The following is a 12207-nucleotide window of genomic DNA, read 5'->3' as shown; positions in this document are numbered from 1 at the left end:
ATTTGTGATCTCGTCAATGTAGATCCCAAAAAGACTGGCAGATAGGGGGCAACCTTGTTTTAATCCAATAGTGTTGGTGAAACAATTGGATAGGCCACATGGGCATTGAACACACCCAAACACTTGTTCATATAGTGCGTAGATGGCCCAAACCATGTCATCTGGTATCCTCAAGATTTTAAGCCGATCAAAACAACCACTCCTTAGGGACAATGTCAAAGGCTTTGCGGAAGTTCACAAAATAACAATACAACTTCTTCTTGCGAGCCTTAGTTTAGTCAATTAAGCATATAACTGTGAAGATATGATCGTCTAATGCCAATATGTTAAGGTGCGCGAACATTTAGGGTCTCCATATAATCCCTAAGCTTTGCCTGCATTACTACACCATATAATTTAGCAAGGGTATGACCTATCATAATGATTCTATATGTATTTGGGTCCATGGGGTCCCCCACTTTATGTATGGGGGTCACTGTGTTCATAGTCCATTGTGGTGGAAAACACTTCGCGAGGGCACTATTAAAGATTAGAGTGAGCAAGGGAGCTAAGCACTCTCTCGCATGTATGATGTGTTCTACTTGAAATCCTCTGTGGTCCATGGACTTCCTATGTTGTAATTTCTTTATGACCTTCGCGACCCTAGAGTGTCCTCACGGTAGGTCAAGGTGTAGAAGGCATTGGAATGGTTGGTTGGTTTGGGATTTCGAAAAGTCTCTCTGTATGTATGTGTGCCAGGTTTCGGGATTTTCAATGGGTGTTTGTAGTCTTGGTTTCCGTAATCTCTTCCATGTAGTGGCGCAATCGCTACTCATGAGCATATGGTAGAGTTCTGAATATTGGGATGCCTCCCATGCCCATCTCTAACAACGTGTCATCTTGCGTCGATACCAGAAACAGCCGAAATTGGAGGAGACAAGAAGAAAAAGGAAGCTGAGTCAACAAAAGAAGTCGGCAGATCCAAACAAGCGGCGACGGCGGTAGAGTCAAGAAGAACCAAGCCGACGGGAAGGAGAAGGCCAAGACCCGAACGTGGTCCGACGTGGTGAAGGGCCTAAAGGTTGAAGAAGAATTGGAGACTACCAATTTGGACAAGAGCTAGAACGAATCATATGTAGTCGATTTGGAGGAGTCGAATCAATAGAAGGCCAAACGAACGAGGAGGCAACGGAAACCAACATCGACGCAGAGGGACCGACGAGTCGAGGAGTGTGAAAGTCAAAACAACGAAGGAGCTGAGAAGGGCCTTATGAGCAGAGAAATTGACCAAAAAGATCGAGGAGCGCAGAACTGGACAAATCGCAGGAAGCAGAACTAGACCAGACGAGGAGAGCGAGCTAGGTGGGAGGACGTCAGTACTTCTGTTACTCCTTTCTCAGGACTTCTATAAATGTGCTCACTAAGCACATTATATATAGAGAGCACTACTATTTTTAATTGAGTTTATGTTATCCTGCTCTCTTGGTCTCTCCCATGAACTATTTTTTCTAAGCTTCCATTAAACTTGTGTTTATTCTCTATTGCTATCAAGTGTAACCAGTTTTGTCAAAGCTTCCGCGTATTAACTTTCACAAACTACATCAAAAACCACGTGAATATATTATGATTGTTTTATAATCTATGTATGTTATTAAAACAAAGATGAGAATACAAACCATGTTATCTCATGTATTTAATTAGAGGTTTGGTAACAAGATACACACATTAAAAAAGAAAGACTGGTATACCCTGCTCTAAATCCTCAGCAGAAACTTCGAAATACGATGCATATATAATACACTAAACAAACACCTCAAACTAAATAATTTGGATTAATCAATTAAAACTAGAAGGGGCTTTGGATTCGGTAGCTAATTCTTTATTCAGAAATAAGACATAATTTATGCGTGAAAAAAGAAATCCAAAAATAAGTAAGATAAATGTGAGATTAGTGATTGCGTTCTTGAGAGTCAACAAATCTTTGTTAAAAAACATTAGAGATGCAATTGAGGGAAGCAATTATATTTTTTCTATGATAATAATTACATGAGGTGGAGGTTCCGATCATTTCGAGCAAAACTACATATCTTTAGCATATTAAATGCCAGAACCAACCAATTGAGATTTAAAAGGTAATGAGATACCTAATTTTGGGAAAATTTTACGTGCTTCAATACATAAGTTGGCTAGAGCGTATGGTTATTAACCCTAAGATCAGATATTCAAGCCTTCCTTGGCGCGAGATGTCAAGGTTAGATATTCAACCATCTACTTGAACCTATAAATATGAACTACATAAAAACAACATGAATATATGATGATTGTTTTATAATATATGTATGTTACTAAAGCAGGATGATCGATCGATCTATAGAAGTGTTCCGGCTCGACAAATTGTAACGATAGAATAGTTTAGAAAAATTGCATTCACAAATAAGGACAACAAGGTGTATTTTAAGATTGAAATACGATGCATATATAATACACTAAAATAACACGTCAAACTAAATGAGGGAACTCAAGACCTCCCACTTACTAAACATGTAATCTAACCAACAGAGCTACGAAAGCACCTTCTTAATACAAACACGACATAGAAAAGTCTTAGATATTGACACATACAAAAGATAATCCAACAAATTCAGGTTCAAATAATTTGGTATAGATAATTGGTATTAAAGAAATCAAAATACAAGGAACCTTGCACTAGGCAGCTATTTCTTTATTCACAAACAAGACATAATTACAGTGCAAAAAAAAGACATCTGAAAATAAGTGAGCTAAATATAGGATTATTGATTGCTTTTATTCAGCATCAAGAACTCTTTATTACCAAGTGTCACAAAAGGTCGGAGGTTCAAGCCCTCCTTGGAGCAACATATTAAGTTGAAAAAGTGCCTCTACAAACATCGGGGATAAACCAAACTCAAACCTAATGATGTCATGTGCTACTGTAGATTTGCTTCGGAGTAGGCGCGATAACATTATTACCAATGGTCTCTCTAATTGCATCCACATGAAAGTTGTTATTCCTAGAGCCCAAACCATTGATGCATACATGAGGGAGCGAGTCACTAATGAGTCAAAGAGCCACCCTTTAGTCTGTGGCTCTTGAAATTATGCTTGATGGCATTGTCTCTGGAGTAGTGAGAGGGATGCATGTCCTCTCGTATTTCTAGCCTTCGTTTCTTGTGTGATCGAAAATTTACCTGAGTGGTCATAGAAAGTAACTCCAAGCTAGACATATGATCCAACCAGCTCCACTGGGCTATGGTAGATAGTTAGGTGACACTTAGCTCTAACTTGGGCCAATGTGTGGAAGATAAGGACTTTAGTTTTCCGTAGAGTCGCTGCCAATCCTCATTGTGCGCAAAAGTCATCTCAACCATTAAGGTGCCTTTGTAGGTCCTGTTCGTATTCCGAGAGCAAAATTATGGCGTCTACTTAGAGCAAGATACAATCTTGCTTATCCCCAAGGATAACTCCGTTGCCTCCCTTACGAGCAAAATCTATGTGTTTCAATAGCTCAGTTCGCTAGAGTGTATGGCTGTTAAGGGTAAGCTCGGAGGATCAAGCCCTCCTTGGAGCCACATGTGAAGATTAGATATTGAACGCATGTACTTGAACCTATCAATATGAACTACATAAAAAACCACATGAATATATTATAACTTTTTCATAATCAACATATGCCGTTGAAGCAAAGATGAGAATACAGACCACGTTATCTCATGTATTTAATTAGAAGTTAGCTAACAAGATACACTTATTAAAAATGAAAGACGGGTATACCCTGCTCTGAATCCTTAGCAAAAACTTTGAGATGAGTTAAAAATCGATCATTCTATAGAACTGTTCCGGCCCACCAAATTGTAACCACAGAATGGGTTGGCAGAATTGCATTCAAAGATAAGGAAAACAAGGTCTCTTTTAAGATTTAAATACAATGCATATATAATACACTAAGAAAATGCCTCAAACTAAATACTTTGGATTAATCAATTAAATGTACATGGGGCCTTGGACTCGGCAGCTAATTCTTTATTCAGATATAAGACATAATTTATGAGCAAAAGAATAAATCCAAATATAACTGAGATAAATGTGAGATTAGTGATTGTGTTCCTTTAGAATCAACAAATCTGTGTTATAAAACATTATCTAGATTCCATTGAGGGAATCAACTATATTTTTTCGATGATAATAAGGTCGGAGGTTCAAGCCCTACTTGGAGCGAGATGTCAAGTTTAGATATTAATCCCGTGTACATGAACCTATAAATATGAAATACCTAAAAAACCAATTTAATTAATCCCATGTACTTGAACATATAAATATGAAATACGTATAAACTACATATCTTCTGCATTTTAATTGCCTGAGACGAGAAATTGAGATCTAGAAGGTAGTGGGGTACCTAATATTATACAAAATCTATGTGCTTCAATAGCTCAGTTGGCTAGAGCGTATGGCTGTTAACCATAAGGTCGGAGTTCAAGCCCTCCTTGGAGCGATATGTCAAGTTTAGATATTAATCCTGTGTACAAGAACCTATAAATATGAAATACCTAAAAAACCAATTTAATTAATCCCATGTACGTGAACCTATAAATATGAAATACCTATGAACTACATATCTTCCGCATTTTAATTGCTTGAGACGACCAATTGAGATCTAGAACCTATAAATATGAAATACCTAAAAAGCCAATTTATTTAATCCCATGTACTCGAACCTATACATATGAAATACCTATGAACTACATATATTCCAAATTTTAATTGCTTGAGACGACAATTGAGATCTAGAAGGTAATGGGGTACCTAATATTAAACAAAATCCATGTGCTTCAATAGCTCAGTTGGCTAGAGCGTATGACTGTTAACCATAAGGTCGGAGGTTCAAGCCCTCTTTGGAGCGACATGTCAAGTTTAGATATTAATCCCGTGTACATGAACCTATAAATATGAAATACCTAAAAAACCAATTTAATTAATCCCATGTACATGAACATATAAATATGAAATACGTATAAACTACATATCTTCTGCATTTTAATTGCCTGAGACGAGAAATTGAGATCTAGAAGGTAGTGGGGTACCTAATATTATACAAAATCTATGTGCTTCAATAGCTCAGTTGGCTAGAGCGTATGGCTGTTAACCATAAGGTCGGAGGTTCAAGCCCTCCTTGGAGCGATATGTCAAGTTTAGATATTAATCCTGTGTACAAGAACCTATAAATATGAAATACCTAAAAAACCAATTTAATTAATCCCATGTACGTGAACCTATAAATATGAAATACCTATGAACTACATATCTTCCGCATTTTAATTGCTTGAGACGACCAATTGAGATCTAGAACCTATAAATATGAAATACCTAAAAAGCCAATTTAATTAATCCCATGTACTCGAACCTATACATATGAAATACCTATGAACTACATATATTCCAAATTTTAATTGCTTGAGACGACAATTGAGATCTAGAAGGTAATGGGGTACCTAATATTAAACAAAATCCATGTGCTTCAATAGCTCAGTTGGCTAGAGCGTATGACTGTTAACCATAAGGTCGGAGGTTCAAGCCCTCTTTGGAGGGACATGTCAAGTTTAGATATTAATCCCGTGTACATGAACCTATAAATATGAAATACCTAAAAAACCAATTTAATTAATCCCATGTACATGAACATATAAATATGAAATACGTATAAACTACATATCTTCTGCATTTTAATTGCCTGAGACGAGAAATTGAGATCTAGAAGGTAGTGGGGTACCTAATATTATACAAAATCTATGTGCTTCAATAGCTCAGTTGGCTAGAGCGTATGGCTGTTAACCATAAGGTCGGAGGTTCAAGCCCTCCTTGGAGCGATATGTCAAGTTTAGATATTAATCCTGTGTACAAGAACCTATAAATATGAAATACCTAAAAAACCAATTTAATTAATCCCATGTACGTGAACCTATAAATATGAAATACCTATGAACTACATATCTTCCGCATTTTAATTGCTTGAGACGACCAATTGAGATCTAGAACCTATAAATATGAAATACCTAAAAAGCCAATTTAATTAATCCCATGTACTCGAACCTATACATATGAAATACCTATGAACTACATATATTCCAAATTTTAATTGCTTGAGACGACAATTGAGATCTAGAAGGTAATGGGGTACCTAATATTAAACAAAATCCATGTGCTTCAATAGCTCAGTTGGCTAGAGCGTATGACTGTTAACCATAAGGTCGGAGGTTCAAGCCCTCTTTGGAGGGACATGTCAAGTTTAGATATTAATCCCGTGTACATGAACCTATAAATATGAAATACCTAAAAAACCAATTTAATTAATCCCATGTACATGAACATATAAATATGAAATACGTATAAACTACATATCTTCTGCATTTTAATTGCCTGAGACGAGAAATTGAGATCTAGAAGGTAGTGGGGTACCTAATATTATACAAAATCTATGTGCTTCAATAGCTCAGTTGGCTAGAGCGTATGGCTGTTAACCATAAGGTCGGAGGTTCAAGCCCTCCTTGGAGCGATATGTCAAGTTTAGATATTAATCCTGTGTACAAGAACCTATAAATATGAAATACCTAAAAAACCAATTTAATTAATCCCATCTACGTGAACCTATAAATATGAAATACCTATGAACTACATATCTTCCGCATTTTAATTGCTTGAGACGACCAATTGAGATCTAGAACCTATAAATATGAAATACCTAAAAAGCCAATTTAGTTAATCCCATGTACTCGAACCTATACATATGAAATACCTCTGAACTACATATATTCCAAATTTTAATTGCTTGAGACGACAATTGAGATCTAGAAGGTAATGGGATACCTAATATTAAACAAAATCCATGTGCTTCAATAGCTCAGTTGGCTAGAGCGTATGACTGTTAACCATAAGGTCGGAGGTTCAAGCCCTCTTTGGAGCGACATGTCAAGTTTAGATATTAATCCCGTGTACATGAACCTATAAATATGAAATACCTAAAAAACCAATTTAATTAATCCCATGTACATGAACATATAAATATGAAATACGTATAAACTACATATCTTGTGCATTTTAATTGCCTGAGACGAGAAATTGAGATCTAGAAGGTAGTGGGGTACCTAATATTATACAAAATCTATGTGCTTCAATAGCTCAGTTGGCTAGAGCGTATGGCTGTTAACCATAAGGTCGGAGGTTCAAGCCCTCCTTGGAGCGAAATGTCAAGTTTAGATATTAATCCTGTGTACAAGAACCTATAAATATGAAATACCTAAAAAACCAATTTAATTAATCCCATGTACGTGAACCTATAAATATGAAATACCTATGAACTACATATCTTCCGCATTTTAATTGCTTGAGACGACCAATTGAGATCTAGAACCTATAAATATGAAATACCTAAAAAGCCAATTTAATTAATCCCATGTACTCGAACCTATACATATGAAATACCTATGAACTACATATATTCCAAATTTTAATTGCTTGAGACGACAATTGAGATCTAGAAGGTAATGGGGTACCTAATATTAAACAAAATCCATGTGCTTCAATAGCTCAGTTGGCTAGAGCGTATGACTGTTAACCATAAGGTCGGAGGTTCAAGCCCTCTTTGGAGGGACATGTCAAGTTTAGATATTAATCCCGTGTACATGAACCTATAAATATGAAATACCTAAAAAACCAATTTAATTAATCCCATGTACATGAACATATAAATATGAAATACGTATAAACTACATATCTTCTGCATTTTAATTGCCTGAGACGAGAAATTGAGATCTAGAAGGTAGTGGGGTACCTAATATTATACAAAATCTATGTGCTTCAATAGCTCAGTTGGCTAGAGCGTATGGCTGTTAACCATAAGGTCGGAGGTTCAAGCCCTCCTTGGAGCGATATGTCAAGTTTAGATATTAATCCTGTGTACAAGAACCTATAAATATGAAATACCTAAAAAACCAATTTAATTAATCCCATCTACGTGAACCTATAAATATGAAATACCTATGAACTACATATCTTCCGCATTTTAATTGCTTGAGACGACCAATTGAGATCTAGAACCTATAAATATGAAATACCTAAAAAGCCAATTTAGTTAATCCCATGTACTCAAACCTATACATATGAAATACCTCTGAACTACATATATTCCAAATTTTAATTGCTTGAGACGACAATTGAGATCTAGAAGGTAATGGGATACCTAATATTAAACAAAATCCATGTGCTTCAATAGCTCAGTTGGCTAGAGCGTATGACTGTTAACCATAAGGTCGGAGGTTCAAGCCCTCTTTGGAGCGACATGTCAAGTTTAGATATTAATCCCGTGTACATGAACCTATAAATATGAAATACCTAAAAAACCAATTTAATTAATCCCATGTACATGAACATATAAATATGAAATACGTATAAACTACATATCTTGTGCATTTTAATTGCCTGAGACGAGAAATTGAGATCTAGAAGGTAGTGGGGTACCTAATATTATACAAAATCTATGTGCTTCAATAGCTCAGTTGGCTAGAGCGTATGGCTGTTAACCATAAGGTCGGAGGTTCAAGCCCTCCTTGGAGCGAAATGTCAAGTTTAGATATTAATCCTGTGTACAAGAACCTATAAATATGAAATACCTAAAAAACCAATTTAATTAATCCCATGTACGTGAACCTATAAATATGAAATACCTATGAACTACATATCTTCCGCATTTTAATTGCTTGAGACGACCAATTGAGATCTAGAACCTATAAATATGAAATACCTAAAAAGCCAATTTAATTAATCCCATGTACTCGAACCTATACATATGAAATACCTATGAACTACATATATTCCAAATTTTAATTGCTTGAGACGACAATTGAGATCTAGAAGGTAATGGGGTACCTAATATTAAACAAAATCCATGTGCTTCAATAGCTCAGTTGGCTAGAGCGTATGACTGTTAACCATAAGGTCGGAGGTTCAAGCCCTCTTTGGAGGGACATGTCAAGTTTAGATATTAATCCCGTGTACATGAACCTATAAATATGAAATACCTAAAAAACCAATTTAATTAATCCCATGTACATGAACATATAAATATGAAATACGTATAAACTACATATCTTCTGCATTTTAATTGCCTGAGACGAGAAATTGAGATCTAGAAGGTAGTGGGGTACCTAATATTATACAAAATCTATGTGCTTCAATAGCTCAGTTGGCTAGAGCGTATGGCTGTTAACCATAAGGTCGGAGGTTCAAGCCCTCCTCGGAGCGATATGTCAAGTTTAGATATTAATCCTGTGTACAAGAACCTATAAATATGAAATACCTAAAAAACCAATTTAATTAATCCCATCTACGTGAACCTATAAATATGAAATACCTATGAACTACATATCTTCCGCATTTTAATTGCTTGAGACGACCAATTGAGATCTAGAACCTATAAATATGAAATACCTAAAAAGCCAATTTAGTTAATCCCATGTACTCAAACCTATACATATGAAATACCTCTGAACTACATATATTCCAAATTTTAATTGCTTGAGACGACAATTGAGATCTAGAAGGTAATGGGATACCTAATATTAAACAAAATCCATGTGCTTCAATAGCTCAGTTGGCTAGAGCGTATGACTGTTAACCATAAGGTCGGAGGTTCAAGCCCTCTTTGGAGCGACATGTCAAGTTTAGATATTAATCCCGTGTACATGAACCTATAAATATGAAATACCTAAAAAACCAATTTAATTAATCCCATGTACATGAACATATAAATATGAAATACGTATAAACTACATATCTTGTGCATTTTAATTGCCTGAGACGAGAAATTGAGATCTAGAAGGTAGTGGGGTACCTAATATTATACAAAATCTATGTGCTTCAATAGCTCAGTTGGCTAGAGCGTATGGCTGTTAACCATAAGGTCGGAGGTTCAAGCCCTACTTGGAGCGATATGTCAAGTTTAGATATTAATCCTGTGTACAAGAACCTATAAATATGAAATACCTAAAAAACCAATTTAATTAATCCCATGTACGTGAACCTATAAATATGAAATACCTATGAACTACATATCTTCCGCATTTTAATTGCTTGAGACGACCAATTGAGATCTAGAACCTATAAATATGAAGTACCTAAAAAGCCAATTTAGTTAATCCCATGTACTCAAACCTATACATATGAAATACCTCTGAACTACATATATTCCAAATTTTAATTGCTTGAGACGACAATTGAGATCTAGAAGGTAATGGGGTACCTAATATTATACAAAATCCATGTGCTTCAATAGCTCAGTTCGCTAGAGCGTATGGCTGTTAACCAAAAGGTTGAAGGTTCAAGCCCTCCTTGGAGCGACATGTCAAGTTTAGATATTAATCTCGTGTACATGAACCTATAAATATTAAATACCTAAAAAATCAATTTAATAAATGCCATGTACTTGAACCTAGAAATATGAAAATACGTATAAACTACATATCTTCTACATTTTAATTGCCTGAGACGAGAAATTGAGATCTAGAAGGTAGTGGGGTACCTAATTTTATAAAAGTATATGTGCTTCAATAGATCAGTTGGCTAGAGCGTATGATTGTTTACCATAAGGTCGGAGGTTCAAGACCTCCTTGGAGCCACATGTCAAGTTTAGATATTAATCCCGTGTACTTGAACCTATAAATATGAAATACCTAAAAAACCAATTTAATTAATCCCATGTACTTGAAACTATAAATATAAAATACCTATGAACTACATATCTCCTGCATTTTAATTGTTTGAGACGACCAATTGAAATCTAGAAGCTATAAATATGAAATACCTAAAAAGCCAATTTAATTAATCCCATGTACTTGATCCTATAAATATAAAATACCTATGAACTACATATCTCCCACATTTTAATTGCTTGAGATAACAATTGAGATCTAGAAGGTAATGGGGTACCTAATATTATACAAAATCCATGTGCTTCAATAGCTCAGTTGGCTAGAGCGTATGACTGTTAACCATAAGGTCGGAGGTTCAAGCCCTCTTTGGAGCGACATGTCAAGTTTAGATATTAATCCCGTGTACATGAACCTATAAATATGAAATACCTAAAAAACCAATTTAATTAATCCCATGTACATGAACATATAAATATGAAATACGTATAAACTACATATCTTGTGCATTTTAATTGCCTGAGACGAGAAATTGAGATCTAGAAGGTAGTGGGGTACCTAATATTATACAAAATCTATGTGCTTCAATAGCTCAGTTGGCTAGAGCGTATGGCTGTTAACCATAAGGTCGGAGGTTCAAGCCCTCCTTGGAGCGATATGTCAAGTTTAGATATTAATCCTGTGTACAAGAACCTATAAATATGAAATACCTAAAAAACCAATTTAATTAATCCCATGTACGTGAACCTATAAATATGAAATACCTATGAACTACATATCTTCCGCATTTTAATTGCTTGAGACGACCAATTGAGATCTAGAACCTATAAATATGAAATACCTAAAAAGCCAATTTAGTTAATCCCATGTACTCAAACCTATACATATGAAATACCTCTGAACTACATATATTCCAAATTTTAATTGCTTGAGACGACAATTGAGATCTAGAAGGTAATGGGGTACCTAATATTATACAAAATCCATGTGCTTCAATAGCTCAGTTCGCTAGAGCGTATGGCTGTTAACCAAAAGGTTGGAGGTTCAAGCCCTCCTTGGAGCGACATGTCAAGTTTAGATATTAATCTCGTGTACATGAACCTATAAATATTAAATACCTAAAAAATCAATTTAATAAATGCCATGTACTTGAACCTAGAAATATGAAAATACGTATAAACTACATATCTTCTACATTTTAATTGCCTGAGACGAGAAATTGAGATCTAGAAGGTAGTGGGGTACCTAATTTTATAAAAGTATATGTGCTTCAATAGATCAGTTGGCTAGAGCGTATGATTGTTTACCATAAGGTCGGAGGTTCAAGACCTCCTCGGAGCCACATGTCAAGTTTAGATATTAATCCCGTGTACTCGAACCTATAAATATGAAATACCTAAAAAACCAATTTAATTAATCCCATGTACTTGAACGTATAAATATAAAATACCTATGAACTACATATCTCCTGCATTTTAATTGTTTGAGACGACCAATTGAAATCTAGAAG

The 12207-nt window shown here is 35.3% G+C and overlaps 21 non-coding genes across 21 annotated transcripts; all 21 read left to right on the top strand.

Annotated features, from left to right (window-relative positions):
• Positions 1–4419: 4419 nt before the first annotated feature.
• TRNAN-GUU (transfer RNA asparagine (anticodon GUU)) lies at positions 4420–4492 on the top strand. Its single transcript has one exon. It is a non-coding gene; the product is annotated as a tRNA-Asn (tRNA).
• A 334-nt stretch (positions 4493–4826) lies between these two features.
• On the top strand, positions 4827–4900 carry TRNAN-GUU (transfer RNA asparagine (anticodon GUU)). The gene has a single exon. It is a non-coding gene; the product is annotated as a tRNA-Asn (tRNA).
• Positions 4901–5104: 204 nt separating this feature from the next.
• On the top strand, positions 5105–5178 carry TRNAN-GUU (transfer RNA asparagine (anticodon GUU)). The gene has a single exon. It is a non-coding gene; the product is annotated as a tRNA-Asn (tRNA).
• A 334-nt stretch (positions 5179–5512) lies between these two features.
• Positions 5513–5589, top strand: TRNAN-GUU (transfer RNA asparagine (anticodon GUU)). The gene has a single exon. It is a non-coding gene; the product is annotated as a tRNA-Asn (tRNA).
• Positions 5590–5790: 201 nt separating this feature from the next.
• On the top strand, positions 5791–5864 carry TRNAN-GUU (transfer RNA asparagine (anticodon GUU)). The gene has a single exon. It is a non-coding gene; the product is annotated as a tRNA-Asn (tRNA).
• Positions 5865–6198: 334 nt separating this feature from the next.
• Positions 6199–6275, top strand: TRNAN-GUU (transfer RNA asparagine (anticodon GUU)). The gene has a single exon. It is a non-coding gene; the product is annotated as a tRNA-Asn (tRNA).
• A 201-nt stretch (positions 6276–6476) lies between these two features.
• On the top strand, positions 6477–6550 carry TRNAN-GUU (transfer RNA asparagine (anticodon GUU)). The gene has a single exon. It is a non-coding gene; the product is annotated as a tRNA-Asn (tRNA).
• A 334-nt stretch (positions 6551–6884) lies between these two features.
• TRNAN-GUU (transfer RNA asparagine (anticodon GUU)) lies at positions 6885–6958 on the top strand. The gene has a single exon. It is a non-coding gene; the product is annotated as a tRNA-Asn (tRNA).
• Positions 6959–7162: 204 nt separating this feature from the next.
• TRNAN-GUU (transfer RNA asparagine (anticodon GUU)) lies at positions 7163–7236 on the top strand. The gene has a single exon. It is a non-coding gene; the product is annotated as a tRNA-Asn (tRNA).
• A 334-nt stretch (positions 7237–7570) lies between these two features.
• Positions 7571–7647, top strand: TRNAN-GUU (transfer RNA asparagine (anticodon GUU)). The gene has a single exon. It is a non-coding gene; the product is annotated as a tRNA-Asn (tRNA).
• A 201-nt stretch (positions 7648–7848) lies between these two features.
• TRNAN-GUU (transfer RNA asparagine (anticodon GUU)) lies at positions 7849–7922 on the top strand. Its single transcript has one exon. It is a non-coding gene; the product is annotated as a tRNA-Asn (tRNA).
• Positions 7923–8256: 334 nt separating this feature from the next.
• On the top strand, positions 8257–8330 carry TRNAN-GUU (transfer RNA asparagine (anticodon GUU)). Its single transcript has one exon. It is a non-coding gene; the product is annotated as a tRNA-Asn (tRNA).
• A 204-nt stretch (positions 8331–8534) lies between these two features.
• On the top strand, positions 8535–8608 carry TRNAN-GUU (transfer RNA asparagine (anticodon GUU)). Its single transcript has one exon. It is a non-coding gene; the product is annotated as a tRNA-Asn (tRNA).
• Positions 8609–8942: 334 nt separating this feature from the next.
• TRNAN-GUU (transfer RNA asparagine (anticodon GUU)) lies at positions 8943–9019 on the top strand. The gene has a single exon. It is a non-coding gene; the product is annotated as a tRNA-Asn (tRNA).
• A 201-nt stretch (positions 9020–9220) lies between these two features.
• On the top strand, positions 9221–9294 carry TRNAN-GUU (transfer RNA asparagine (anticodon GUU)). Its single transcript has one exon. It is a non-coding gene; the product is annotated as a tRNA-Asn (tRNA).
• Positions 9295–9628: 334 nt separating this feature from the next.
• TRNAN-GUU (transfer RNA asparagine (anticodon GUU)) lies at positions 9629–9702 on the top strand. The gene has a single exon. It is a non-coding gene; the product is annotated as a tRNA-Asn (tRNA).
• Positions 9703–9906: 204 nt separating this feature from the next.
• Positions 9907–9980, top strand: TRNAN-GUU (transfer RNA asparagine (anticodon GUU)). The gene has a single exon. It is a non-coding gene; the product is annotated as a tRNA-Asn (tRNA).
• Positions 9981–10314: 334 nt separating this feature from the next.
• On the top strand, positions 10315–10388 carry TRNAN-GUU (transfer RNA asparagine (anticodon GUU)). The gene has a single exon. It is a non-coding gene; the product is annotated as a tRNA-Asn (tRNA).
• A 612-nt stretch (positions 10389–11000) lies between these two features.
• On the top strand, positions 11001–11074 carry TRNAN-GUU (transfer RNA asparagine (anticodon GUU)). Its single transcript has one exon. It is a non-coding gene; the product is annotated as a tRNA-Asn (tRNA).
• A 204-nt stretch (positions 11075–11278) lies between these two features.
• On the top strand, positions 11279–11352 carry TRNAN-GUU (transfer RNA asparagine (anticodon GUU)). Its single transcript has one exon. It is a non-coding gene; the product is annotated as a tRNA-Asn (tRNA).
• A 334-nt stretch (positions 11353–11686) lies between these two features.
• On the top strand, positions 11687–11760 carry TRNAN-GUU (transfer RNA asparagine (anticodon GUU)). The gene has a single exon. It is a non-coding gene; the product is annotated as a tRNA-Asn (tRNA).
• Positions 11761–12207: the final 447 nt, after the last annotated feature.

Source organism: Azolla caroliniana, unplaced genomic scaffold (assembly GCF_043228905.1).
Source record: "Azolla caroliniana isolate FFs.n. ecotype wild unplaced genomic scaffold, voAzoCaro1.0.p SCAF_15, whole genome shotgun sequence".
NCBI lineage: Eukaryota > Viridiplantae > Streptophyta > Polypodiopsida > Salviniales > Salviniaceae > Azolla > Azolla caroliniana.
Note: the sequence above shows the minus strand (reverse complement) of the source record. Positions and strands in the feature narration are given on the sequence as shown.